At 38.0% G+C, this 25,759-nt stretch overlaps 2 pseudogenes; both read right to left on the minus strand.

Annotated features, from left to right (window-relative positions):
• Positions 1-6,840: 6,840 nt before the first annotated feature.
• Positions 6,841-8,154, minus strand: LOC104001121 (mitochondrial protein C2orf69-like; annotated as a pseudogene).
• Positions 8,155-12,177: 4,023 nt separating this feature from the next.
• On the minus strand, positions 12,178-15,165 carry LOC100608774 (angiogenic factor with G patch and FHA domains 1-like; annotated as a pseudogene).
• Between the last annotated feature and the right edge of the window lie 10,594 nt (positions 15,166-25,759).

Genomic DNA, 25,759 nt, shown 5'->3' on the forward strand with positions numbered 1-25,759 from the left:
GGTCCAGAAAGAGGAAGGGACTGGCTCAGACCAAAGAAGGTGGGCAGAGTCCAGGATATTAGGGAGAGCTCTGGCTTCCTAGGCCTTGGTTCCACCAAATCCATCAGGATTGCTGTAAAAACAAAGTCCTCTAAGATCCAGGGGATACCTGACAACTCCCTCTTCACCTGGGATTATTTCCCTTTCCACTTCCCCAGGTAAGACAGACACACACACACATGCACAGTGACTTCCTAGGTGGGAGCCATAGAGGTAGGATTTTTTAAAAAGTAGACACCACGGAAGTGACAAAAGGAAGAGAAGAAAGAGGTTGAAGGAGATCTGCCATGGGGCAGTGGCCTCCACTCTTTTAGCCACATACCCAGAGGCCCAAGGCATGAACAGGAGGATCTGCAAGGATCCAAGTGTTCTGTCTGGGTTGAGGCTATACCCAGCACACCCTTGGGAAGTTTGGGCTGGGCTCTTGCAGCCCATTTCTGTGGGTACCTGGAACTAGGATGAACTCGCCTGCACCAGTGTAGACAAGAGCTACAGCAGAGAAAGCCTTCACCTCCTCCTGTATAAACTGAGGTATTTAAGTGGGTGGCCCCAAGAGTTTCACATAGTCAAAAGTTTCTGCTGGACTTGGTTTCCCCATTGGTGATCCACTGTGCTTTGAAACTCTGGGAAAATGCTTTCTGCTCCCTAGAGGTCCTTCAGAACAGAGAGAGATGTAAAGGATTTTGTAGATGATGGCTTGGAATAGAGAATGTTTTAGAGCACTGGGCACTGAATCTAGGATTCAGGAACAGGACTAGGATGTGTTGGATCCTTGAGGTCTTCATTGGGAGGTGGCAAGAAATCACTGTCCTGGATTAGGTGAGGATGTGTCATGAGTGAACTGGATGCCTCAAGGGGAAAAGGGAAGACTTTGAAGTCCCTCTTACTGACCCTGGAGGCTACAGATCCTACTCCAAGGTCCGCTGGGACCCTGGAGAGCTATTACCTTGAGGACCACTGAATGCAGATGCCTGTTTTGTTCTGTGATGCTTCTGCTTGGGGCTGCAATGCTAGTGCGGGCCACCAGGAGGCAGCACCCTCTTGTGTCCCTGGTACCCAGTGAGGTTTGCTGGAGCAGCTGGAGCCAGGGGAGATTCCTGCAGAAGTCATTTTGGCCATTTACTGCCTAAGACTCAACTTAAACCCCCTGTCTTCAATTATCTCCACATTGTAAGGTGTTCAGAAGCATAAAGGAGGTTCAAGATCCCATTTCTGTTCTCAGCAACTCTGCCTTCAGCATTCACTCTGTGCTAGGTGCCCTGGTGGGCCAAGCATGTGGTGCTAAAAATGACCAAGTGGTCTCTGACCCCTAGAGACTCACAGTGTGATGACAGCTGGAGAAAAAAACTAAAGCAAGTACATATAACAAAAAAGCAAGTGATATAATAAAAACAAAGTAGGATGTTGTGAGGGAGAGCTGGGTATGTGTGTTGTGAACAGAATGAAAAGAAAAAACTTGTCCTGCACAGGCCTGGAAACCGTGTGGCAGGGAGAAGTCACCCCTGATGCATTAAGACTTTTGTTTTAATGTTATTTTATTTAAATTATTTTATCATAACCAGTTTTTTTATTTTCTTAGGATGAATCACTTTCCTTGTAGTTTACAAAAAATTAATAAAAATTTGTATTAATAATTTTTTAACTTCTAAATAATTTAGTTTTATTATTTTTTATTTTTAAATAATCATTAAGCTCTAAATTAGAAAAAATTATTTTTAATAAAAACTACATCTATATGTCGTTCTAACAAGCTTTTATTTTACTGAAAACACATCTTAATTTCTAATACCCCTTGTATGTAGATTTTTTATATCCAGTAATTTTAATTACACATATTAACTATTATTTTAATGCTTAGCAATGCTAATTTTTAGTGAGAAACCTAAGGTTACTTAATTTAACATAACAAGATTTTAAGATTTTAAATCACTAAAAAATTTAAAATTATGACACAGGTACTTCCTCTAATTATTTTTTAGAGGGGTGTTTCAAGCACCTATGTTATATATTGAAACCTACTGTTTCTGTAAGCCCTATCCTTAAGTCAAAACAACCTTGATGTTATTGTGAACAAGTACTTAGCATAAATCCTACCCTTAGGCAAATTTATATAGTGATTTCAATTGTCCTACACGTTCCTTTTTCTGTGATAAGTGTCTGGGTTTGGGGAGTAACATCGTGGGGATCCACCATCTTCAGCCACCTGAAACAGAGCTTCTATTCATAAGTCCCTCTTAAATGTTTTTTTCTGAGAAACTTGATTTATCAGCCTCTTTCTTCAACCTCTCAATACCCTTGACCTTTAGAGGTAGGTTTACATATACCTACTCTTGAAAAAACAAGGATATATATATGGCTTATCAATTTCTAGAAAATTGTTATGTGGTTCACGACTGTAATGTGTAGCACAAAGTACATTTTTTACAAGAACAGTATATTTTATATAGCTACTTTCTATTACACTTTACTAAAATACATGTTCAGTAAGTGCTGACTTAATGTCATTGATAGGTTCTTGGAAACTCACTTTAAGTGAAACAAAATACTATATACCATAGAAAAGTACTTCTTGTTTATATCAATTAGCCAGTGGTAAAATTGGTTTCATTATATAGTACATTGTTTTACTTAAAGTCACAGTTTCCAAAAATCTATCAACAAACTGAGAACATACTCTAATTAGTATTATAGTGTATAGTACATTATAGAATTAGACTGTTATAGTATGTTATTGTAGTCTTAGCAGTTGGGGGTATAATGTGTTTCGGTTTCCCCCAAGATCACAAAATTATTCAGACCAACAAATAATAACCTCCTTTGGGAACCAGGAGCATCTCACTCTCTTGATACTGCAAAGCCTTCCCCTGGTGCCTCCTGTTTGTTGTCTCTACTCCCAAGTGCAATCCCTGTGTGGATCTGTACACCTTACACACTTTCCTCCTTCCATGATTATATGTAATGAATATCTGCTGTCAATCTCTTTAATCCAATGATTGGTGCCATGGCTTTAACTGTTCCAGTAGCCCTAGGGTGGTAATTTCTCCCTCACCAATGAGGTAAAGGGGAGGCTAATCAAACAATTCACAACACAAACTGGATTAACCACTCATGACTGAGGACACCTGCTCAACATTAACTGCTTTTGGCCTACTGGTTTCATGATACATTAAAAGTCACCTCTGTCAGAACCACCAGCTGGTGATGGGCTTTTGATTTTGTCTAAATAGCAGTTTGTGGTTATTACCATGAGTTGCCTTCCCTACCTGCACTAAAGCACACTAATCACCTACACATAAATGGTCAATTGACTCTGCTCCAGCATAATGTGTCATCAGGTTTAGCCTGTGTTTGGCAGGCAGTTTGAAAGACATTTGCCTGTCAAGGCAGTGAAAACACAGCACCTTGATCAGTCAGCACTTAAGTCCTGATTACCTGATAATAGTCAGGCTATATCCCTGTGGTCACTTCATCTGGTCTGGTTATCATTACAAACAAAAAAAATCAGTAAGGTTCTGGATCTCCTAGTTGCATAAAGAATATAGATGATTATGATACTCATGAATATTCTATAAAATACTTGGGTCTTATCAGAGTTCATTATACAGGTAAAACTTTGCCTCCTATGGGCACACTGTCCAGCAATTAGGATTATCACTCTCACACATGCACAAAGCCCACTGGTGAGGTTCTGAATCTCACATGTGCAAACAGTCCACAGTTGGAATTGGGACTGTTCTATGTGGATCTGGCAACAGTTTGGAAGGTGACTCATTTCTGGACCCAACTCATAGTCATGTGAATGTCTCTCATGCCTGGTCCCAGGTAGTAGAAGAGATGTTGATTCTTGTATCTAGGCTTACTGCAACAGATAAGATCCTGGGCTTCCCACTTTTACAGACGTCTCAGAGAATTACAACACTCATGCATATTGAATAATGCCCTAAGGTGGTACAGAGAGTGTGAAAAGAGTGCCCAGCTCAAAATTTTGATTGTGACTCTTATATGCACACACAGCCCACAGTTAGGATTAAATGTGAAGAGAACCCACTCAGGAGGTCCTGGATCTCACTTACAGAAATAGTTTACAGTTGGAATTGTGACTATCATATCTGGATACATCCACAAATGGGATGGTGGCTCATTTCTGAACCCAACTCACAGGGATACTGATGACTCTCATACCTGGACGCAGCAAATAGGACAGGTGTTGACTCTTATGCCTGAACTTAGGGCAACATGTAGGATCATGGGTTTATACCATCATGAAGGTCCCAGAGAAGGTTTCATTGTCATGCAGACCTTATAGAGCCCTTAAGTGGCACAGGGGTTGTCTTATAAAGACCCAGCACATTGGTGATATTGTGACTCTTCTATGCACACACAACATACAGTGAGGAATGTCATCTTCCCATATGGACATAGTCCATTGTTGAGATTCTGAATATCACATCCAGATCAGTTGAAAGTTGACATTGTGACTCTCATATGTGGATCCAGATCACAGGTTGAATGGTGACTTTTATACCAAAACTCAGCACACCTGTGAGGCAGTGACTGCTCTAATTAGACAGTGTTTGCAGGTGAGGTTGGAGCTTTTATGCATGAATTCTGTTGACTATTGAGATTGTGATTTGTGTACTTTAACACAGTTCACAGAAAGTGTTGTCTCTTATACCCTGAGCCAGAAAATGTGTGGGACTGTGAATCTCATCCCTAGACCTTCCTGCAAGTGTGACTTTGACACATAATTATTTTCTCATCACCTGATTGACTTTACTCCCTTGCATGAGCCCTGCCAACAGTTGGGATTGTGACATATACCTGACCCAAACACCTAGGGGATGTGACTGTCCTGCCTGGGTCCCACCCACAAGGGGCATTGTAATGTATCTCCTGGCCCATCACCTGGGTGATGAGACTCTACTTTCCTGCCTGTGCCCTGCCTCCAGTAACAGAAATCTGGGAATATTACCTATGTAGTATGACTCTCTTCTCATGACTGGGTCCTGTTAACAGGGGGAGATGGTGACATATTGCTGGGCCCAGCACCTAGGTGATGTGACTCTTTTGACTGCATTCTGCCTACGGTGGGCATTGTGACATATCACTGAGCCTAGCATAATGGTGATGTGACTTTCCTGTGTGGGTCCTGCCCATAGAAGGATATTGACATTTCCCTGCACCAGCGTTCAGGTGATGTGACTTTTCTCCCTGGTTCTGCTCACAGGTGGGATTGTGACATATACCTAGGCCCAGGCAACAGTCTGGCCTAGGTATAGTTGATGATGCCTTTCTTACATGGTGCCTTTCTTACATGATGTGTTTCCGTGAATATGATAGAAGAAACTTTGACTAACAACTAGGATTAGGGCAACAACTAAGGACTCTGGTCTACTAATTGTAAAAATGTCACAGAAGATTATGACCTTCACATGTATGTTATAAAGCCCTTGGGGTGTATAGAGAGTTACATAACAGGGGCCAGCAAAAAGTGAGCTTGTAACTCTCATAGACACATGTAGCCAACAATTAGGATTGTCACCTTCATACATGGACAGGGTCCACTAGTGAGATTCTAAATCACACAAAAATGCAGTTCAGAGTTGAAATTGTGACTGTCATATGTGGGTCTGGCCTCTGGCTGGATGATATTTAAACTTTCCCTTGTAACTTTTCTTACAGCAATGTAATTTTGCATTTTGGCCAAGAATAACTTTTTTTTTCCCCAGACAAAGTCATCATCGTGGAGAAACGTTGATTTAGATATATGGAATCTGTTTCCTTTTTAACAGAGCATGAACAAATTGAGCATTACATATTTATCTTGCCTAAGTTGTTCCCTTTAAAAAAGGCTAATACAGTGAAAAATGTGAAATTTTCTCTGTAGTACATTTTTATCCAAAATTTATAAATATGCTCAATTTAAAACGATTTTCCAAAACAACTGGTTTTTGGGCAAGATTCAAGAAGCCCCAGAATGTCTTATCCAAAATAATAAACTAAAGACTGTCAATTAAAAATTAGCGATAGTATCTAGATGGAATTTGTTTTCTTTGTTTTAGAGATGAGGTCTCATTATGTTGCCTAGGCTGGAGTGCAGTAGCTGGTCATAAACACAATCATGGTGCATTACAGCCTGGACTCAAAGGATCCTCCTGCTTTAGCCTCCTGAGTAGCTGGGATTAAAGGAATATGTCACCACACCTGGCTATGTTTTTAAAAACCACTTTTACACTATTGCAAATTTTTGGACATTGGGAAACAAATGTATTTTGACTCTCTAAAAAAAGTACTTGGTGGCATATTAAAGAATGAGTCACTGAGTTTACAAAACACAAGAGGCAGGGTACAGTTATTCCAAAATGATAGAAAACAACATTGTGCCTGTGCTTTTGTTTGAAGAGGAGTAAAATGTTTCCACTCAAGTTTTAAGTGACAGAATAGCTAATTACTGTTAAAATGTCACCAAAATTAGTAAAGAAACAATTTTAGTTACCTATTACAAGAACTATGTTATAACTTTCTTTTTTAAGGGTCTTATAGTTCCTCACTATTATCACAAACCACCGTGTTAGATTTCAAAGTACCTAATTTTAACCCAATCCTAATTAAAAACTGCTCACATTCACAAGCAAGAAATGCTATTGCACATTACTACACTCATATTGGAGGAATGTGTGCTTCCCCCCATACCCCCAAACTGACAATGCATCTATCAATTACATTCCATTATCTGAATTTAAAATACTGAAAAGTGCTTATGCTCTTCCACTGAACAAGTACATTAATACACTTGTAGTCTCAAAATACTTCATGATCTCTGAAGTGATTCTCTATGGAGGGAGCTTCCTTTGTGAAATGAACTCAGCTAGTCACCTGCATACCAATATCCCTAAGTATCGAAACAAATTTATTTTGCTCTTTTCCAAATCAAGATCCCATTGAATCATGTACTTAGTACAGTGTTACATGGGTTTGAACAACAATCCCCGTTTGTGCAAATTCTTTCAAGACTTATGGGGAAGTAACCCAAGTATTGCTTCCTCCGGAATGACCACCATCCAGCCAATACATTGTTCTTACGCTTTTAATGAAAGCATCCATGTTCTTGTCTTTCTTGGCTTCTTTCAATTAAAAAAGAAATTGATTCAAAACAACACAACCTTTACTGAATCCCGTAAAGTAAAAGATGTATCATTTAGTGATGGTGGATAAAAACTCATGGCTGACTCATCAGATTTTTTACAGGTCCTCTCTTTTTCTCCCTGGAAACGATTTGTAGTATGAAAAGAACCGCACTACAATTAGATGCTGTGGAGTCCTTTTTCCAATCATTCAAATTTTTCTTTGATTAAACTATTATGACTTAAAAGCCTTAACTAATAACATATAAAACTGCTTAAAAGCTCCAGAGTCAGTATTGTGTTCTGGGGAACCAAACACGTTACTTTTCACAAAACTATTATGGCAGCTGAATTTGTGCAAATGCATTCAGGAGCACTTTTATCACCCAAATATAGCTATTGGGGAACCGGTGGGCTAAAATAGTGGCAACATTTTCTAGACTCCAATTTTCCCATTGGTAATTTGCAGGATGACGAGTCATAATTTCACGGTAATCCTGCACATTCCCGGGGAAAGAGAGGACGTGGCGGCTGCGGCTCTTCCTTCACCCACTCCCCGGAGATGTCCCGCCGCTCCAGTCCCGCCTTGGTCGCCGCCAGCAGGAGCAACTCCGTGCTGCGCGGCCCATCGGCTCCGGGGATGGCGAACAGCCACAGGCTCTGAGGCGGCGCCTGGCAACGGATTGGGAGCATCGTGCACCGCCGCTGCTGCTGGTTTCATGGTTCTGTCCTGAGAGCAGGACAAGGCATCTCCAATTCCAACGTGAGGCAGCAGGAGCAGCAGCCGCCGCGACCGCAAAGACCCGAGCTGTTTGGAGGTGGAGGGTAGGGAGTCCTGAGGTTGGGACTGCTGCAGGACGCCCAACTGTCGGGGCCACGGCCAGGCCAGAAGCCAGTGCGGGGCAACCACTTCAGAGGCCGATGTCAGCGCGCAGCGCTGGATTTCATTATTTGTGTGGTTAAATCTCATTCCATTGTGTGTATACACCATATTTGCTTTATCCATTTATCCCTTGATGGACACTAAGATTGATTCCATATCTTGGCTACTGTCAATAGAGCTATGATAAACATGGAAGTGCAGATATCTCTTCAATATATTGATTTTATTTCCTTTTGATATATATTCAATAGCGGAATTTCTGGAGTATATGGTAATTCTATTTTTAGGTTTTTGTTGTTTTGTTTTTTGTTGTTTTGTTTTGAGAAACCCTCATAGTTTTCCAAGAGGTTTCTAAATAAATAAATAAATAAATCTAAAAATGTACCAAATTTACATTCACACCAATAGTGTTTAAGTGTTCCCTTTTCTCCACATCCTCATCAAACCTTGTTATCTTTTGTCTTCTTGATAATGGCCATTCTAAATAGGGTGAGGTACTATCTCATGTGATTTTGGATTGCATTTTCCAGATGATTAGTGATGTCGAGTATTTCTTTGTGTCTTCTTTCGAAAAACGTCTGTTCAGGTCTTTTGCTCACTCTTTAGTTGGGTTTTTTGATTTTTATTGTTGTTGAGTTGGGTCCCTTATATATTTTGGATATTAACTCCTTGTCAGAGGCACATATTTTCTATTATTTTATAGGTTATAGGTTGTCTTATCACTCTGTTAATAGATATGTATGCTGTCCAGAAGCTTTTAATATTTTATTTATATTAATTTTTCTGTTTTCTGACTTGATACAAAGGTAAGAGTTTTCCCTCAGCTTCATATGTTGTCTGTCTTCTATCTCACTGCTTTTAAGAATTTTTCTTCTCTTTGGTGTCATGTAGTTTGATCATTATTCTTTTTTTTTTCTCTAGACGGAGTCTTGCTCTGTTGTCCAGGCTGGAGTGCAGTGGCATGACCTCAGCTCACTGCAACCTCCACCTCCCAGGTTCAAGCAATTCTCCTGCCTCAGTAACTGAGATTACAGGCGCATGGCACCACCCCTGGCTAATTTTTGTATTTTTAGTAAAGATGGGGTAATAGAACACCAGAATTTATTCTCCCTGTCTAACTGTAACTTTGTAACTTTGACAAACCTCTCCCCATTTCTTCACCCCTTCATGCTCCCTAGCCTCTGGTAACCACCATTCTACTCTCTACTTCTGTGAGATCAACTTTTATAGATGTCACATGAGTGGTACCATGTGGTCTTTTTTCAATCTGTGACTGGCATATTTCACTTAACATAATGTCCTCTAGGTTCATCCATGTTGACATAAATACAGAAGTTCATTCTGTTTTATTACTGAACATTATTCCTGTGTGTGTGTGCCTGCATGCGTGTGTGTATGCATACATGCGTGTGTGTGTGCATACGTGTGTGTGTGTAACATTTACTTCATTCATCTGTAGATGGGCACTTATACACGGTTGATGAGAATGTAAATTGGTACAACCCTTAGGGAAAACAGCATGGAGGTTTTTCAAGAAATTATAAATAAAACTACCATATATGTTACCCAGCAATCTCATCACTGGGTATATATCAAGAGGAAATAAAATCAGTATGTCAAAAAGATAATTGCACTCATGTTTATTGAAGCAGTATTCATAATAACCAAAACTATCATTTAAGTATTTCTTATCTTTTTTGACACCTTACACTCTAAACTTTTATAGGATTCATGTCTTGTTTCCAATTTCTGAAGCTTATGAGTCACCGATTCCTTGAATATTGCCTTCCTGTTTATATAGTATAGTAAAACCATTAATTGTTTTTCATTTCTTCTCATCTAATCTTCATATATAAATAATTTGTATTTTGTATTAATTTGCCTTCTAAAAAGTACAAAACCACATTAATTGTGCTCAGCATTTCAGTTTACTAGTTCTCTCATCAGCTCAGTCTATTTTAATGTGTAATTTGTATGCTATCCATTAAACTTTTTTTACTACAGTTTCAATACTTTACTTTCCATTTGCCTCTTTTCTAAATATGACTTGACAAGCTCATAAGTTTTTTCCACATTATTTTGGTTTCTTGTTTTTTTCATTATATTGGCAAGCACTTAAATATAAACATCATATCTGAGTTTTATGTGCCATATATATTATCTAATGCTTCATACTAGTAGCTTATCTCCTTTGTGCAACATAATTTATAATTTAGTTCTCACACATGAAAGACAGCACACTCCAGATGACAGCAGGCAATTTATCTATGTTTATTCCATTTGCCTTGTCAGAAGCTGAACAACCCACATAGATTTGACATCCTTGTGATCAAATGCATCTGAATGGAGCAATGGCCTCTTAGGTTAATGCTTCTCTGTATCATTACCTTTATCTACTTCTGATCCTGAGAAGTTTCCATAATTTTATTTCAACTATATTAAGCATTTTGTGAATTCTTGTAACTTCTTGGTGATTTTAGTTATCTTTATTAAGTTTTTATACCATGTCATTTTCCTGAAAAGCAGAAATATCAACAGTTGCATACATAAGTAAAATATTTTACATAGGTATTCTATGGCATAGATCACCATCTCATGAGAAATTCCAAGTTTCTTCATTTGAAATACTGCTCTTTTCAATAGACCACGTGGTAATAATTTGTAGAATGTGATTGCTTTTTTACCATTAGAAAATTAATTATGTGTTATGTTATGCACAAATTTCTGGAATACTTCACTGCAGTAAATAGTATATGGTAAGAATTATTTTTTTTAACATAAAACTAATATGGATAAAATTATTTATCTGAACTCAAATCTTTTGGCTTCAATTGCTATTCTACCTCATTAGCACTTCCCTAACTCCATAAAAGTTATCATTTGAATTTTTTGTTTAATTCAGAATTTATTGAAAACATTTTTAATGTAATAATGTTTTTATTGCAACTGAGGACATTTTCAATAAATATCTTAAACTTGAGGCTCTGGCTAAGTATTCCTTTTGTACTAGAAATCAGATTTCTCTGGTGCAATTCCATTGCCTGCAATAATATTTATGAAAACTACAAACACCAGCACACTATATCAATACTATACTCAGTTGTTCATATCTAAAAAATCTCATTAGCTATGATACAAACCAAATATAAATGCTGAATGTGTAGTACAAATAAACAGATTCTTCACAGAAGAAAACAATAACAGACTGATTTTCTACAATATGTCACCTGTTAATTAGTTCATTAATAATATTATTTAGGCTATTTCGAGTATATGAGGTTCTTTTTTGTTCTGAGACAGAGTTTTCCTCTTGTTGCCCAGGCGGGAGTGCAATGGCACAATCTCAGCTCACTGCAACCTCCGCCTCCCAGGTTCAAGCGATTCTCCTGTCTAAGCCTCCTGAGTAGCTGGGATTACAACATGCCATGCCACAACATCCAGCTAATTTTTGTATTTTTAGTAGAGACAGGGTTTCATCATATTGGTCAGGCTGGTCTTGAACTCCTGGCCTCAGGTGATCCCCCTGCCTTGGCCTCCCAAAGTGCTGGGATTACAGGTGTGAGCCACTGTGCCCAGGCAAGAGGTTCTTTTATCCAGGTTCTAAATGGCATAAAAAGGATGCATATAGTCAGATTTATTTTTATAAACTTTTGATGTTTCTTTTGCTGTCTTCCTGTGAATACATGGAGACAAAAACTAATGTACATTTAAGTCATTAGTGGTCATTAGTTTTGCTTATATGGCTTTTTGCTTATAGGGATGTTGTAAATGACAAGATAAAACCATGAAGTTTGATAAACTCATCTGTGCCCTGTAAACTTTAGTCCACTTACTGTATTACTTGATTCAGTCACTATTTATCAGTTTAAAAAATGGTTTTGAAAAGCTGTAAAGCAAGCTTTTTTACACATTTCTGAATCGGGAAGGGGTAAACTGACACAGTTCCCCTGTGCCACCAACTCTTTTGGGGAGAAGAGTTTTGCAAAAAATAAAATAAAATAGATAAGAGTTTCCAAACTCTATTTTTTGAAAAGCTTGTTTTTGTTTGTTTGTTTGTTTATTTTTGTTTTATATGATTAAACTTCACTCTACAGTCCCTTTTACCTAAGGCATGGTCCCTGGGTCATCTTTTTAAGTTTTAGTTTCTGGGAAGTTTTCATCAAACCTATCTCATGCTTTGTCCCAGTTTGTTTGTTTTTGTTTCGAAGAAGGTGAACATCTTTAGTTGAGGATGGATTGCCTGTCCCCAGGCCTACGTGTGTTTGCCAAAGCTGAAGCTGAATCAGAGTTTTCATTCCTACACCATCCTTCCCCAGGCCCTCTCTTTGTTACCACCTCATCTTCTCCAACATCATCCGACCTTTGTTGCTGTCAGTAATTTCAGAATGAACAGATGCAGGAGCACCATCTCTTTGGAAAGTTCCTTCACTTCCAATCTGCTCACTATGTCTTCCAACTGTATCTTTATATTCTAGGTTTTTCAATGTCGATAGCTCTTCATAGTGTATATTTTGTAAACCATATATTACTAAGATTTTATTTAATTATTTTCTTATTTCCAACTCTTTTTTGTCCTTACTTAGTGTTGAACCAATAAATAATTCATCTTTCTTATCAAGGCAAAGGTGAGTTCTAACCTGCTGTGGTTCGCAGCCATCACAGGTATCACTTCCAGGTTGAATGTAAAAGGGTAACCCAGGCTCTCCAATCTCCACTTCACGGCTATGCTCAGGTACATAAAGGTCACATTTAGTTTTCAGCTGAACAATACTTTTTCCATTAGTTGTTCCATTTTGACTGCCTTCATCTACAAAGACATAAGTTTGTAAGTCTTGGTCAAAATAAATTTCTGCATGAAACTTACTGACACCAACTTCAGGGACTCAAAGAGCATGCTCCAGATCATTTTCTCTTCCAATTGCGGCAAGTTTTACAGCAGTAATGACAAAGTGTGATCCTGCCTGCAACACAGGTGATCTAATGACAATTACTCTAATACATGGGAGTCAATTTTTTTTTTCTTATTTTCCTCCTCAGTATCTTCTGAAGTTACATTGCCTTCACTGGTAATGTGAGGAGGGACTATGCTGGGGCCATACCAGACGCCTAAGGAGCCAGAGGGCACAAGAGTACAGGCAGGAAAAGCAGCCTCCTCCTGGGTGGCTGGTGTGGGCCCTGCCAGGACACCCTAAAATGCATTTCCTGGAGCCAAACAGGGCTGTGGGCAACAAGTAAAGGGATGGCTGATGGCCCTGCTCAATCTGCACAGCCTGGAACCCGGAAAACTCCTGGGAACTATTACACCTTCCCCAGCTACAGGAACAGTGGGAGGAGCCTCGGAGAAGTCAAGGGGCCAGAATCGCTCTGGCCATTCCTAGGTTGAGTCAGAAACAGTGGCCAAGAGAGTTTTAAATAAACTTTACATGTGGCTAGACATGACCTGTCGATTACTCTTATTTTTTTCCACACTTATTGAGCTATGATGTACACATTAAAAAGTGTATATATTTAGGGTGTACAATAGAGAGCTTTGAGATGTGCATACATCTCTAAATTATCTCAATTAACCTAGTTAACATATCTATCCCCTCACATAGCTACTTTATGCATTTCTGTGTGTGTGGTGAGAGTACCTCAGATCTACTTTTGTAACAAATTTCAAGTACAAATTATTATTAACTATAGTCACCATTCTGCACATTAGGTCCCCAGCAGTTTTTCATTATATAACTGACAGTATGCACCCTTCAATGGATAGAGCCTCACTTTTCCCCACTTCATAGCTCATGGTAACTACCATTCTACTCTCTGTTTCTTTCTTTTCTTTTTTCTTTTCTTTCTTTTCTCTTTCTTCTTTCTTTCTTTTTCTTTCAGATTCCACATACAAATGAGATCATCCAGTATTTGTCTTTCTGCATTTTGCTTATTTCACCTAGAATAATGTCTTCAAGGTTTATTAATATTCTTGTAAATGAAAGAATTGCATTCTTTACTATAGCTGAAATTCTGTCTCACACACAGTTTATTCATTTATTTGTATCAAAGGAGTGCAGATACCCTTGGTGATACTGATTCTATGTTCTTTGGCTATATACTCAGAATTGGGATTAATGGTACTTCTAGTTTAAAAATTTTAAGGAACCTCTAAAATTTTTTTTTATATATAATGGCTGCACCAGTGGACAAGCTCAGCAACGGTGTACAAATATTCTTCCTCTGCATTCTAACACTTTTTATCTTTTGACTTTTTGATAACAGCTATCCTAACACCAGGATAAGGTGATATTGCATTGTGATTTTGATTTTAATTACTCTGATAATTAGTGATGTTGAGCATGTTTTTATACACCTGCTGGCCATTTGTATGTCTTTGGAAAATGGCTATTTAGATGTGTTGCCCAGTTAATCAGGGAATTGGTTTTTGTTTTTTTCTGCTGTGCATTTTTTCACATATTGATTAGTATTACATATATTATGGATAGTAACATGTTATCCTACATATGGTTTACAAATATTTTCTCCCATCCCATATATTGCCTTTATATTTTGTTGATTGTTTACTTTATTGTGCAGAAACTTTTTACTTTGATATAGTTCCACTTTTTTATTTTTGCTTTTGTTGCCTGTGTTCTTTGTGTAGGATTCAAAACATCATTGCCACGACTAGTGTCAAGAGCTTTTTCCCTATTATTTTTTAGAGGATTCATGATTTCAATTCTTATGTTTAAGCCTTATTTTATTTTATTGTATTTTATTTTACTTTCAGTTCTGGAATATGTGTCCAGAACATGCAGGTTTGTTACATAGATATACATGTGCTGTGGTGGTTTGCTGCACCTATAAACCCATTATCTGGGTTTTAGGCCCTGCATGCCTTAGGTAATTGTCATAATGCTCTGCTTCCCCTTGCCCCCCACCCCCTGACAGGCCTCAGTGTGTGATGTTCTTCTCCCTGTGTCCATGTGTTCTTATTGTTCAGCTCCCACTTATGAGTGAAAACATGTGGTGTTTGGTTTTTTGTTCTTGTGTTAGTTCACTGAGAATGACGACTTCCAGCTTCATCCATGTCTCTGCAAAGGTCATAAACTCATTCTTTTTTATGGCTGCATGGTATTCCATAGTGAATATGTCCCACATTTTCTTTATCCATTCTATAATTAATGGGCATTAGGGTTGGTTCCAAGTTTTTGCTATTGTAAATAGTGCTGCAATAAATATATGTGTGCATGTGTATTTATAGTAGAATGATTTATAGTCCTTTGGGTATATACCCAGTAATGGGGTTGCAGGGTCAAATGGTATTTCTGGTTCTAGATTCTTGAGCAATCGCCACACTGTCTTCCTCAATGGCTGAACTACTTTACACTCCCACCAACAGTGTAAAAGTGTTCTTATTTCTCCACAGCCTCACCAGCATCCGTTGTTTCCTGACTTTTTAATGATCACCATTTTAACTGGCATGATATAGTATCTCATTGTGGTTTTGATTTGCACTTCTCTAATGACCAACAATGATGAGCTAAAAAGAGTATGTTTAAATAAGTAATTTTTACATAATTCCTTTTCCTCCCTGGAATTATATTTGAATTCCATTTCCCCAACAGACTTGTATTCTGTTAAGGACCTCTTCAATGAGAACTACAAACCACCAAGGAAATAAGAGAGGACACCACTGACTTTCTTCAAAGAAATAGAAGAAACTACTTTAAATTTCATATGGAACTAAAAAGAGCCAAGACAATCCTAAGCAAAAAGAACAAAGCTGGAGGCATCATGCTATCTGACTTCAAACTATACTACAAGGCTACAGTAACCAAAACAGCGTTGTACTGGTGCCAAAACAGATATATAGACCAATGGAACAGGCCAGATGCCTCCAAAATAACACCATGTATCTACAGCCATCTGATTTTCAACAAACTTGACAAAAACAAGCAACGGGGAATGAATTCCCTATTAAACAAATGGTGCTGGGAAAACTGGCTAACCATATGCAGAAAACAGAAACTGGACCCCTTTCTTACACCTTATACAAAAATTAACTCAAAATGAATTAAAGATTTAAATGTAAAACCTAAAACCATAAAAACCCTAGAAGAAAACCTAGGCAATACCATTCTGGACATAGGCATGGGCAAAGACTTCATGACTAAAACTCCAAAAGCAATTGCAACAAAAGCCAAACTTGACAAACAGGATCTAATTAAACTGAAGAGCTTCTGCTCAGCAAAAGAAACTATCATCAGAGTGAACAGACAACCTACAGAATGGGAGAACATTTTTGCAGTCTCTCCATCTGACAAAGGTCTAATATCCAGAATCTACAAGGAACTTAAACAAATTTACAAAAAAAAATCAAAAATTGGGCAAAGGATATGAACAGACACTTCTCAAAAGAGGACATTTATGCAGCCAAGAAACATGAAAAAAAAGCCCATCATCACTGGCCATCAGAGAAATGCAAATCAAAACCACAATGCAATACCATTTCACGCCAGTTAGAATGGCAATCATTAAAAAGCCTGGAAACAACAGATGCTAGCAAGGATGCAGATAAACAGGAATGCTTTTACACTGTTGATGGGAGTGTAAATTAGTTCAACCATTGCAGAAGATAGTGTGGCGATTCCTCAAGAATCTAGAACCAGAAATACCATTTGACCCAGCAATACCATTACTGGGTATGTACGCGAAGGATTATAAATCATTCTACTATAAAGAGACATACACATGTATGTTTATTGCAGCAATATTTACAATAGCAAAGACTTGGAACCAACCCAAATCCAAATGTCCATCAATGATAGAATGGATAAAGAAAATGTGGCACACAGACACCATGGAATACTATGCAGCTATAAAAAAGAATGAGTTCGTGTCCTTTACAGGGACATGGATGAAGCTGGAAACCATCATCCTCAGCAAATTAACACAGGAACAGAAAACCAAACATTGCATGTTCTCACTCACAAGTGGGAGTCGAACAATGAGAACACATGGACACAGGGAGGGGACCATCACAAACCAGGGCCTGTCGGGGGGGTGGGGGGCAAGGGAAGGGAGAGCATTAGGGCAAATACCTAATGCATGCAGGGCTTAAAACCTAGATGATGGGTTCATAGGTGCAGCAAACCACCATGGCACATGTATCCTTATATAACAAATCTGCACGTTCAGCACATGTACCCCAGAACTTAAAATTTAAAAAAATAATAATGTTTAAGTCTTTATTTTAAACTCACTTTTGGGAGGATATAAGAGAAATGTTCACTATTTCTGTGTGCATATTTAGTTTTTTTCTACACCATTTTTTGATGTGTCTATCTTTTCCTAATTCTGTGGGATCAGTTGAGTATATATGTGTGTTTATTTCTGGGTCCTCTATTCTGTTCCATTGGTTTTTATGTAGGCAATATACTATTTTGATGACTATACTTTTGAAATATAGTTTGAAATCAGGAGGTTTCAGGCTTTCAGCCTTTTTGTTCTAAGTATTTGTCTATTAGGGGTCTTTGGTGGCTCCTTACTAATTTTACAAATGTTTGTTCTACATTTTTTAATGGCATTAAAATTTTGAAGGAAATTTATTTAGCTCCGTAGATTACTTTTTGTAGTATATTTTAATAATATTAATTTTTGGAATCCATTAAAACAGGGTATATTTCACATTTTGTATTCTTTAATTTCTTTTCTCAACATTTCATAGCTTTCAGTAGGCATATCTTTCATATTCTTGGTTAAACTTGTTCTATTTAATGAATTATTTCATTCCATTTGATAATATTGTAAATGGAATTGTTTTCTTTATTCCTTTTTCAGATTTTTTTGTTACTGTAAAAAAACTGCAACTGATTTTCATGTTAATATCACATCCTGCGACTTTACTGAATTACTTTCTTAGCTTTAACAGGGTAGTGTTGTTGTTGTTGCTGTCAGTAAAATGGCAGGTATTCTTAACCCTAGTTACACTTCAAATTGATAGTTGCTATTATCATTTCACGATTCTTTAAAATATGACCAGATGGGTTTCTGCTGTTATAAATTCAGTGAAATTCAAATGTTCCCATATAAAATAATTTTGTCAGTGCCCGGAAATGGGGGCACCCCATGGGAGCCAGAAAATTCAGGATGGGGAAGGAGAAGTTGTGCGGGGGAACCAGAGAGGGTCTCCGGGGACAGTATGGAGGAGAGGGGGTCGTGTTGGAGACCCAGTGGGAAGAGAGAACGGGCCAGAAAAGGGGTGAAGGGTGGGAGCGGGCAACAGGACTGCTTCCCTACCCGGGCAGATGGCAGGGAAGTTCGCTAAAACTGCAGGCCCCAGGGAACAGTGCAGGCAGGGTGGGAGGGAGTGGAGAGGACCAGGTGGACCCCAAGTTCAACGTAGAGAGAGACATTTCCTGGTTCCTTCACCTCGGCCCAGCATTCTGCGGACATGGCCCCCCAGAGAGGCGGTTCCCAGCCGGCTCGGAGAGCTGAGGGGAGCATAGTCGTTTCGCAGAGCCAGGGTGACAGCAGAAACAAGAGATGGCTGTGGATCCCGCTGGCCCCGTGGGTGAACGGGGCGGGGGCGGGGGCGGGGCCGAGCGCTTGTGGCCCAGCGCTGGGGCCTGCAGGTGGCCCTGGAGGAATCCACTCACACTTACAGTGGGCCTTCCAGGAGACCAGTGTGGATCGCGCCGTGGAGACGCCCTTCCCAGCTGGAACATTTGTAAGGCTGGAATTTAAACTCTTGAAAACAAGGTGCCGGAAGAAGAACTGGAAGAAACCCGAGTGCAAAGTCCAACCCAAGGGGAGTAAGCGGAAATGCCTGGCCTGCGTCAAACTGGGCTCTGAGGATAAGGTTCCGGCCTGGATGGTCACTGCCCTATAGAGACGCAGGCTCTGCGGGACCCTGAGGAGCACCAACGACCCCGTGAAGCAAGGCCGAGCGGACGGTGAGGACCCAACAGCTACTGCTTCCCTGCACAGTTCACCTTCTCAAAGGCCTGGCCCTCAGCTGAGCCCAGCGCTGAATTGCAGGGCGTCTCCTGGACCACTGCCGGAGGTGACCAGTGGAAGACCCCACCTCCCAGGGAGAGAACCCCACTATACCCCCAGCTAATAAAGCTGCTCCCCCAACCAAAAATAAATAAATAAAAATTGATTAAGAAAATTTTGTTTGGTCTTTGAAAATAATGTGTATGCTCCGTTTAGTGGTCAACACAATGCCCATTTATCTATATGCCTAATTAGTCAAACTTTTAAATGAAGTTATTTAACGTTATGATACTTTATTATGAAACAAAATGTTAAATTTGATAATGGTTTTAATAGCACGTAATATGCTTGAAAATATGTCAATTTGTGATTGCCAATGAATCTTTGTGTTATTTTACGATGTGGGATACTCTGTCTACAAATGTCTAATGGCTTAGAATCTTGCCTTGCATATTGTCTGTGCTAAGTACTAGCTATTCTAATTCATCAAATTATCTTTTTATACCATTCTTAAAATACAATATTATTTTATATTTATTTTTATTAAAGTTATTTTTCTGCCTTATCTAAATATTTATGAAAATTATGAGGTCTATTCAGTCTACACTCTTGATAAAGGTCAGTTTTTGTCCTCTTTATTAATACGCTAGAGGATACAAATGCACTTTCATTACAGGGACATGTCACATAGTGATTAAGTATGAACTTTTGGTGTAACCATCATCTGAATGGTGCTTATTGTCCCAATTAGATATTTTCTCATTTCTAACCCCTCTACCAACCTCCCATCTTTCTGAGCCTCCAGTGTCTATTTTTCCAGTCTATATCCAAGTGTGTGCGTTATTGAGCTCCCACTTACAAGTGAGAAAATGTAATATTTTATTTTCTATTTCTGAGTTATTTTACTTACAATAATGGACTCCAGTTCCATTCATGTTGCTGCAAAAGACATTATTTTATTCTTCTTTATTGCTGAGCAATAGTTCATGGTATAAATGTGTAGCAAATTTTCTTTTTTCAATCATTAATTGCTAAATTTAAATTGACTCTATATCTGCCATTGTGAATAGTGCTGCAATAAACATATAAGTGTGGGTATCTTCTTTATGTAATGAATTATTTTCATTTGGGTAGATACCCAGTAGTGGGAGTGCTGGATCAAATGGAAGTTCTATTTTTAGTTTTTTGAGAAATTTCTATACTGTTTTTCATAGAGATTGTAGAAATTTACATTTCCACAATGTATGAGTATTCTCTTTTCCCTGTATGCTTGCCAGTATCTGTCATTTTTCTGCTTTTTAATAATTAGCCATTAGGAATGGTGTAAAATGGTATTTCATTGTGGATTTTAATTGGCATTTCTCTAACCATTGGCAATGTTGAGCATTTTTTACATGCTTGTTGGCCATCATTGTCTTCTTTTTGAAAAATATCTGTTCCCGTTATGTGCCTGCTTTTCAATGAGGTTACTTATTTTATTCCTGTTGATGTTTGATTTCCTTGTATATTCTGGACATAAGGCCTTCGTCACATGCATAGTTCACAAACATTTTTCTTATTCCATAGGTTGTCTGCTCACCTGTCAATTAAAAGCTTTTTTTCAGGAGCTTTTCAGTTTAATTAAGTTCCATTTGTCTATTTTTGGTATTGTTGTATCTACTTTTGAGATGATCTTAGTTAAGAATTCCTTGCCCAGACAAATAACCAAAAGAGTTTATCATAGGGTTTCTTCTAGAGCTTTCATCATTTCACATCTTACATTTTAGTATTTTCATCTATATTGAGTTAATTTTTGTGTATGGTGAGAGTTAGGGGTACCATTTCATACTTCTGCATATGGCAATATAATTTTCCAGCATAATATGTTGAATACAATTTCATTTCCCCAGTGTATGTTTGTTTTCACTTTGTAAAAGATCAGTTGTCTGTCGGTATGTGGCTTTATTTCTAGGTTCTCTATTCTGTTTCATTGATCTATGCATCTATTTGTATCAGTACCATACTGTTTTGGTTATTAAAGCTTTGTAGTACAATTTTTTAATCAGGTAATGTAATAGTAATATCTCCAACTTTGTTCTTTTTGTTTAAATTTGCTTTGGCTATTCAGGCTTTTCTATGGTTCCGTATGAATTTTTTAAAAATTTCTAATTCTATGAAAAATAACATTGGCATTTTGGTAGGAATTGCATTTAATATGTAGATTGTTTGGTGTAGTATGGTGATTTTAATGATAATAATTCTTTCAATCCATGAGCATAGGATGTTTTTCTCATTTGTTTGTGTCATGTACAATTTATTTCCTCAGTGGTTTGTAGTTTTCCTCATAGAGATGTTTCACCGGTTTGATTAATTATATTTCTAGGTATAATACCTTTTTTGTAGCTATTGTAAAAGGAATTGACATTTTAATTCAGCTCTCAGGTTGATTGTTATTAGTATATAAAAATGCTAATTTTTGAACATTGAGTTTTGTACCCTGAAACATTATTAAATTCATTTATCAAATCTAAAAGTTTTTTTGGTGGTCTTTAGATTTTTTTAGGTATAATATTATGTAATCATCGAAGACAAACAATTTGACTTCCTAATTTAAACCATATGGATGCTCCCACCAAGATCAACAGACAGAATTTGTGCGAGGGCACAGATGATGGTATTTCTCTAACATGGTCATGTGATTATGGTTGGAAGCCTAGGCTGAGAAACACTTAGCTAAACATTGCCTCTCAAGTTTCAAGGTACATGTAAATCATTTATGATTTCAGGCCTCTCTGTTAGTAATGTGATTCTGCAAGTTGGGAAGGGGGTCCATGAATTGGCTTCTTTAAAAAGTTTTCTCTTAATGCTGATATTTCTCCCAGTACATCCATTGTAGTATCACTCAGCTAGAGAAAGCAGGCACAGCACACAGAGTTTCTGACACCCAACGCTCTTACCACAACATAAATATTTTTGGCCCAAAGTGGAAACCACCAATACCATTCAGAAACATGTTAATGTCAGCTGGCTCTTTGAAGTTTACAGAGGCTAGAGAAGGCTTCAATGTTAAAGTAAGTCTGCATTTGAAAAACATGTACACATGAGTTAGTACAATGTTTATTGAGCATGTACTATGTGTCCAGAAGTCTGTTACACAGCACTGTGCTGGAAACATCACATGATGTGATTTAGTCCCCATTGCTCACTGGGAGTTAGGTGTTAGGTGTCTGTAATTCTCAGGACTTAAGTGAAGAGCCCGACATTTCTATTTTTTCTTATATTTTAAAACTTATTTACCTATAAAGAAAATGTGTAGAATAAAAGCTGTGTAGACAGATGACAGGAATACAGAAATAAACAGTGAACTATTCAGAGGGTTTTTTTGGTATTTATACTGACTTTCTTGTGCTTTGTAGAGCAACTACTGGATCTGCAGAAATAAAAAACAGGTTGCTAGGTGAGATGTCTCTAGATGCACTGGCTTCAGTGAAAAAGCAATTGTGGCCCACAGATAGATAATTATTTGCTCCCATTTATCTGTTTTTATTTTCAGGTAATTGTGGGCACCAGTTCAGGAGAGACAGCAGGAACCACCTCTCAAATTTATGGTCTCTTTTAATTAGTTCTGTGAGAGGAGATTCTAGGGTGAGGCCAGACCAGGGTGAGGCCTTAGAAGAGGGTGGATCTGGGCAGGGCTGAGACAGAAAGTGGCTGATGTCTATGCTGATGGAGTATTTCCAGTTCTGTCTTTCCTAAGCCTGCCCAATAGAAACTTGACTCTTAGAGTCTGTGTACTTTTAATCTATTTTAGCCATTTCCCTGTCAATTTTTATAACACACAATAACAAGTAATTTAATCAAAACTCTTAGAGTTTTTTAAGAAAATTATATGAGAAGCTAAAAAAATTATTTTTACTGAGATAAAAGAAATAGGAATAATCACAACAATAGCAATAATTCTTCTGTCATGAATAGCTCTTCAGGTGGTGACATCAGAACTCACAACAACAGCATAAGGGAAGTGGAATAAATGCAGTCAAAGTCCCCTGTACACCGCCCTTCTCTCTTCTGACCATAGAATGTTGAACTAAATCATTTAACCATTTGCTTGGGAATGAAAGTATCTGAACAGTAGCAACCATGAATGTTTCATCTGTTTTTCTAATAGTCGTGTGATAGAGTTTAAAAGTCCCCACCAAATCTCATATTAAATTGTAATCCCTAATGTTACAGGTGGGGCCTGGTGGGAGGTGGTTGAATCATGGGGATGGATTCCTCATGGTTCTGTGCTGTTCTTGTCATGGCGAGTACTCACGAGATCTGGTGGTTTACATGTGAGGCATATCCCTCCCCCATTTTTCTTGTTCCCGCTTGTACCATGGGAGATGCCTGCTTCTCTTTAATATTTCACTATTATTGTAAGCTTCTTTAGATGTTAATGTTGCTACAAATTTAACTCAACTTCCTTATAAATTACCTGACAAAATGTTATGTGTTTCATAAATATGATAAATAAATATATTATGACATTACAATATATTACATCATTTGTATTATGACATCACAATTTATTATGATATAATTCACATGTATTATGACATCACCATGTAGTATGACATCACCATGTAGTGTGACATCATAATTGACATGTATTTTGACAGCATAATATATTATGACATCATAACTCATATGTTTATTATATCACAATGTTATGATATCATAGTGTGCATTATGATATCACAATATATTATGATATCATAATTCATATGATTATTATGACATCACAATATATTATAATTCATGTAATTATATCATAATAACATAAAATTTTGTTAGGTAATTTTACAAGAAAATTGAGTTAAGTTTTGTAACAACATTGATCTATAAACTTAATAAAACCTAAGAATATTTCCTGCTTTTGTATAAACGACTGCTTTATAATATTATAACATTGACAGAGCAGGAGCACCGTCACCTCGGACAAACACTGCCACTTTAAGTTCCAGCTCCCTTTCTAGCCTCATACATTTCAAAAAAATCACTTCTTTTCTAACTACAAGCAGCCAGAAAGAGCAGACAGTAAAACACAGATAAGACAGCTTAGGCACAGAGGGAGGTGGGGGAAAAGTCTTTTGGGTAACTGCCAAACTTCAGCCTCATACAATGGGCCCCAGGAAAACAGTGGGCCTTAATAAGCACATTTCTGTCCCTTCAGGTGCACTAAGATAGGGAAGCTAAAAGCAGACTTGGGAGGTATGTCTGCAGCTGCAAAAAGATGCATGGGAAAAGACACACAACTCTTTCTCCCACATATGCACAATAAAGAAACATGGAAGCAGTCCAAGGCTCTGATAAACTCTCCCATTTTGAATCCTTAAAAACTCTTTGTCTGTAGAAAAGTGTGCCTCTGACCTAACTCTGCCAGATGCCACTCTCAAGTTTGTTTTCTCTAAAATAAACCTATCTTGACTGGCAAGCCAACTTTCGTGTCTCTTTCCTCTTTAATTCTTACAAACATGTCAAAATTTGTTTATATGTCAAATAAATTTTATGTGACATTATGTTATCAATATATAATGATGTTACATTTAAATCCTATTTACATTCAGACAATTTTATTAGAAAGTGTCTGTCTACCACCCGATATTTTTGGGGGTTCCACTATTTGCACAGCCAGCACACCTGGGAAAACACAGACTCACCCAGCACAGGCTCTTCCCTGAATCTTTCTCTTCCTCAGGGCATCACTTCATCAGTCAACCAAGTCATTTGACAGTGGAGACCGAGTACTCCCTAACACAAAAGGTCTCATTCCTGCATGCTTTTCTCAGAAGTCGGGGAAACAAGAAGGTGTTTTTCGGGGACACTAGCTGGGAAATACACTAAGCCTTCTACAGTTTGAGGGCTCTAACCAGCAGATACAGACTTCTCAGTAGGAATGGATAAGGCAGCTGTCCTCAACGTGGAGCTCCACCATACCTTGTCTCATCTCGTTTAGGCAAGTTTGAGAGGCTGCTCTGGAATATATCTGGATGGTGGATGTTGGGAAACAACACAGGCTTTCATGGGATTCAGGCGGTGTCTGTTGTGTAAAGACAGAAGCTGAATGCTAAGGATCCACGCTGTTTTTCTTGTGGTCAGTTGGGTTACCTGTGTAGGACCAAGTCCTTTTTTACTAGGGAGCTGAATAAATTCTACAGAACAAGGTAGAACTCCCAGGATGACTGACGGAGCATGAGAAATGGGGGAAGTTTAGCTCTCTACCTAGAGTTTTTGCTACTTCAGGAATCACGGGCTGATTAAGTCACCACCAGCTCTAATCTAATCAATTCAATTCAGTTGTGTTTGATCTAATTATTGTCTCCATTTTTAAGGTAGAAAGGGCCATTTTATTTGGTTTTTACTTTTTCTCCACATTTTTATTTTATCATATATGTATGTATCTAATACAACTGACCATAACTTTAATTTGACATTTCCAAGCATTTGAGAAATTATAGTATTTATGTATATGATTTTAACACTATATATAATTATCTTTCTTTGCAAAATGTAGACACATTTCAATATAGGTATGTTTAATTCTGAATCTTGAAAGATAAGCAGTACCATAAATACTTTCATGTAGGAATTGGGAGAGAAATTAGAAAAAAATGATTCCCCTATCTTATGATTCCTGTGCCCCCAGCTTTATTTATTCTTCCTTTTATTTTTGACACTATGTCAAGACTCAGTAAATGTCTCCCCTTAACTGTGT

This window comes from Pan troglodytes, chromosome 18 (assembly GCF_028858775.2).
Source record: "Pan troglodytes isolate AG18354 chromosome 18, NHGRI_mPanTro3-v2.0_pri, whole genome shotgun sequence".
In the NCBI taxonomy this organism is placed as follows: domain Eukaryota; kingdom Metazoa; phylum Chordata; class Mammalia; order Primates; family Hominidae; genus Pan; species Pan troglodytes.